Raw genomic sequence first — 5,350 nt, forward strand, 5'->3', positions numbered from 1 at the left:
GAGATGAGAATGCTGAGGTGGGTCATGGGAATGTCGCTGCTTGAGAGATTTCTAAATGATGACAAAAGAAGAAGGGGAGGCTTAGTAAAGATTACAGAGGAGCTAAGAGAGTCACCATTGAGGTGGTATGGGCATGTGTTGAGGATGGATGACGGGGAGAGAGTGAAGAGGGTTTGGGAGGAACCTGTTAGAGAAAGAAGATCGAGAGGGAGAGAGAATTAGTTGGCGAGATAAATTGAAGGAAGAGATGGAAAGAAGAGGTTTCGTGGAGGATGATGCCTCTGATAGAAGGCAATGGAGAAGACGCATCAGGCAACCGACCCCTTAATGTAGAGTTAACGGTGGGAAAGAAGATAAATATGTGTATGTGTGTGTGTAACTAACACATCTTCAGAGCACAAAATAAAGCACTTTAAAACGGGTGGAGAAAGAGAAAAAAAGATGAAAAATGTATATTTAATTATTGCAACAGAAACATATGTTGGACTTACTTTACCACAGAAATGTTTTTGGAAGGGGGTTAATGTGGCTTTTCTTAGCAACATTCCATTCAGGGCAAGACGTCCTTGCCTTCGCGAGTTACAGTGAATGAGACTATCCTTGACAGGCAACCTTTTTAGAAGGACACTGACATCAAACCAGTGGGTAGAAGGGACTCTTTATACTGAATTCAAATTTTGTTCTCTAACCTTGGATTGTGCCATAGCCATTGTACCGTGGCCTTCCATGCTCTTGGGTTTCAGTTCCCTTGCCCGAGGATACATTTAGGCATCTATCCTCTTTTTTCTTTACTTTCATGGTTTTTCGAAAAGTTGCTTGGTGAATTATAAGGAATGTGCCTCACCTTTTCCTCCTCCTGTACCTACTGATTGTCCTCCCCCACCCCCAGTTGTGGCAAACCTGGCAGATTTCATTTGCCTTACGATGTGTGCCGACCCCACCTTCTTGACCAGTTGCTTCCTGAGCTTTTATCAATGACATATGGACTTATTATTTGTACTTTCAACAGAATTTTTGTTAATAATGTAAATACTGTTGTTGTTGATGGCATCGTTGTTTATTGCTGTTCTATTGATTTTTGCAGTTGTATTGTTGTTATGAGTCTATTTATTAGTTTTGATACTGATTTTCTGTCATTCATTTTGGAGACATTGAGCTAAACCCTGGGCTTATTACTCATTACAGTACTTTACTCAAATATTCGGGGCTTAAGGTCAAGTTTTCTAGAACTCCAGAGTTGTGCCCATAACTACATTTGATGTTTTTATCTGAGACTCTTGTAAGAAGTAACAAGTCAAAGGATGAGCCAGGGTTTGATGGCCCTGACTTTATCTTCATAACATCACACATAAACGAGGTATGGCTATATATGCTAAATCCAGACGACCTATTTATCGTCAGAAAAATTTGGAGTGTAGTTGCCTTAAAGTTCTTTGTTTTAAAATTTCCGTAAATTCCACAGTGTATACTTGCTGTTTACTCCAACCCAAATATTAATGTTTCTGTATATGACTGTCTCTTGGAGAGGATTAGTATGGCTCAGTCATAGGATTCAAAAGCTTCATTCTTCATTTGTGGAGACTAAGGCAGGACCGTATGTGGCCCTCAAGACTTTTCAGTGCAGCCTGACCCTTCAAAAATAAACATCGTACAGTGCGGCCCTTGGGGCCAACTGCCAAGCTGAAAATTTAGTAAACCCTAACTACTTAAATTCATGAAACTCGTTTCGTCGAACTATATAATAGGAGGATTTTTAAAAAGATGTTTTATTATGTATTACAATCTAATATCCTGTGAAGCCTTTTTGTAACTACAGAATGTTTTTCATAAGTAAGAAATACAATACTAATTTTACATTTGGTTTTTTACTGACGCCGTCTTTCTAACACCCCGATGTGCAGCCCTCCATAACTCGAGATCCTTGGCTAGTGGCCCTTCATTTGAAAACGTTGCACACCCCTGCTGTAATGCAAAGCACAGTGACTGGCTAAATTCAAATTCCGCAGATCATCGTGGCCAATCTGCTCTTGAGTTCTATGTATCCTCCGATTTTATCCAACTAATTGAGGAACTCACCCACATTTCTGGTAATAGATTAGACTTCGTATTCGCAGATCCAGCTATAGTGAAGTCCAACCAAGGTTTGTGAAAAAATAGGCACTTTTCCGTTGAGATGGATATATCTATCAATTAGTATATTCCTAATGAGACCATTGGAAAAAGCAGCCTTGTTATAATCCAGAGCCAACTGGGACCACATTATTGAAGTATGTCAGGCACTTAATTTATCAGATGCTATATTATATCCTGATCCAAGGAAGAAGTTGAACAAAGGTAATCAAATTCAAGCCAAATGACCAGCCACATGTAGATGAGCCTACCATGACAAACAGACTAAATTCAATTCATGGAAACAAAATCGTCCAAATGAAAATTACACCATTTTTGTTGAGTCTCTCCATGCTGCAAATAGATCTTTCCATACAGGCTAGATAAATTACAACATTTCCTTGAAGAGGAAACATGAACGAATTTCTCAGCGTCATCTGTGGTGGACCAAATTGGCATCATCATTCCACCACTGCCAACAGATGATGGGAGATTGGTTACTGGCCCAAGAGAAAAGGCTAAACTGTTTTATCGAGCTTTTGAGGCTAAGCTATCAGTTGAGGATGTCCCTACAAATTTTCCATTTTGCTCCAGGGATCTTAAGAAAATTCTGGATAATCTTAGTAGGTTGGGTAGAGAAGAGCCTGATGATTTCTTCCTTTTTTTTTAAGAAAGTTTCTAATGTGTTGTCTCCCAATATAAATAGATTCTAGATTTTTATGTTGATGTAGTATCATTAGGGATGAGCGTAACCTTAGTAATATACTTCCTGTTCCAAAGAGCGGCATATCTGCAGATTGCAGTAGCTACAGGCCAATTTCTATTCTCCCTATGCTCCCCAGAGTTCCAGAAAAGCTTATTTTTAAGCCACTATATAAGTAAGTATGTAGAACCTAAAGGCTGTTAGCTGATAGTCAGGACGCTTATAGGAAGCAGTTAGGTGTCTGTGATGCTCGTTTAGGCTTGACTTGCCATTGGCAAGGGAACTGTGGAAGAGTAATTGAAATAAATTTTAGTGCTGCTTTTAATTCAATAAATCACAAGGCACTTAGTTATAAACTTCAGAAACTTGGAGTGGCTGGATATGATTTAGGGTTACTTAAAGATTTCCTTACAAATAGGCCGCAGCAAGTTGCTTTGGACGGGATCTTTAGTGAATCAGGACCTATTGTGTCTGGAGTACCTGTGGGCTGATTCCATATGAATAGGCTTCATTTCTGAATAATAATAATAATAATAATAATAATAATAATAAAATAATAATAATAATATGATTGCTGCTTCAGCACTATTAATCTTGTAGAGTCTTCTCTATTTTTCTGATGACGGCTTTCTCGTTGTTGCTTATACTGGCGAGCAACGCACCAAAGGGCATGGTGAAATTCGGTGGAGTCATTAGGTTTATTATTGCGCGATGTTTCCTCCTGATCCACAGGACATTATCAAGCGATGACTGCTAAGGGACTGAATTCGAGTGGTTGTTGTTGTTGTTGAGGATTAAGCTGGCTTTATGCCAGCACGGGCTTTAGCTAAAACGCAGCCCGTAGTCAGGTGTGGGGTTCGAACCCACGCACTCTCTCGAGTACCAGAGCTTAGATCTGGCGCCTTAGACCGCTCGGCCAACCTGACTACAAATAGAGTGGCGAGTCCTCCTTTTTATTCACACAAGTAATTTTCATCATGCTATCGACGTGACGAAGGTAGAAGAAATTTCATTTAGTAGCAGTAAGATTACCAGGAATACATATAATATAATTGAATCTGCTTTTACTATGACGTATTCCAGAAAGCTTTTAAGTTTGATCCCTGATATATATGAAGTAGGCCATATTATTATTGATAAATACTGAAGAGTTTTAAGGCTTTCATTAAGATTTTACAAGACTAGTGGTTTTATTACTCCTAGTCACACACACACACACACACACACACACACACACACACACACACACACACATATATATATATATATATATATATATATATATATATATATATGTATATATAAGCGAATCCCACAGGAATATGATAGTTAGAAATCCAAGCGCTTTCGTCTTTACTTGACAATGTTTGAGTAAAGACGAAAGTGCTTGGATTTCTGACTATCATTTTCCTGTGGGATTCGCTTATTATGAAGTCACGTGCATCTACAGTGACTTTTTAAGCATATATATATATATATGATATATATATATATATATATATATATATATATATATATATATATATATATGTGTGTGTGTGTGTGTGTGTGTGTGTGTGTGTGTGTGTGTGTGTATGTGTGACTAGGAGTAGTAAAACCCCTGGTCTTGTAAAACATATATATATATATATATATATATATATATATACATATATATATATATGTGTGTGTGTGTGTGTGTGTGTGTGTGTGTGTAAATATATGTATGTATTACAAAGTGGTGGAAACATCAACACCAAAGAAACTACAAACTAAATCCCAGAAATTCTGATTTCAAACGAGGATACAGATCATGGCTGAGTCTTCCTTTATTCCAAAAGAGCCAAAGTGCTGTATCCGTCAAACGGAATCATTATTACAGTTAAAAAAAGTAAAATGGGACACTGGATATTATCTTAAGCTCCTACCGGAATTTCATATTGATATTTGAAGACTGGTTGTCTGCTTTTTCGCCGCCTTTATTATAAGATTAGATTGGTCTTTTGCTTTGATGGAATAATTTACAAGGCAACACCAAGAAATTTAGTATAAATTAGTAATTATCATAGTTGTAGAATCAACATTGACTTCAGAGTTACACGTAAAGAAGGCGTAAAATAAATACGGTATATTTTATTAGAAATAATTCTTCTGTATTGTTTAAAATACACACTATTATTTTTTTACACTTTTATTCTAATAAATAAATCATAAATATCCTATCTTAAAATTCCTTTACCTTTAGCTCAACACAGAACACCTTTTCAGACCTTTTTAGGCTTTCCTACCCCACCAACAACAACAACAACAACAAAAGAGTAGTTTTAGGCTTACTTCCGGAGTAAGCGAAAAGAGAATACTGAGGTAGACACTTGGGGTTTGCTTGTTGGGTCTGAATTCCTTGCTTAGGGGTCGTGGGGATGTTTCTTCTGATGTCATTAATTTCGTCTTCATTCTCCTCCATTAAAGACAGAGAAAAGTGAGAAGAAATTCATACGATAATAGGAGAGAGTAAGAATAAAAGAATATCGGCTCATACGAGAAAAAAAGCTGTATTCG

General features: G+C 37.3%; 1 non-coding gene across 1 annotated transcript; it reads right to left on the bottom strand.

Moving 5' to 3' along the window:
- Nucleotides 1-3,654: 3,654 nt before the first annotated feature.
- Nucleotides 3,655-3,738, bottom strand: Trnal-uaa (transfer RNA leucine (anticodon UAA)). Its single transcript has one exon. It is a non-coding gene; the product is annotated as a tRNA-Leu (tRNA).
- Nucleotides 3,739-5,350: the final 1,612 nt, after the last annotated feature.

Source organism: Macrobrachium nipponense, chromosome 25, assembly GCF_015104395.2.
Source record: "Macrobrachium nipponense isolate FS-2020 chromosome 25, ASM1510439v2, whole genome shotgun sequence".
In the NCBI taxonomy this organism is placed as follows: Eukaryota; Metazoa; Arthropoda; class Malacostraca; order Decapoda; family Palaemonidae; genus Macrobrachium; species Macrobrachium nipponense.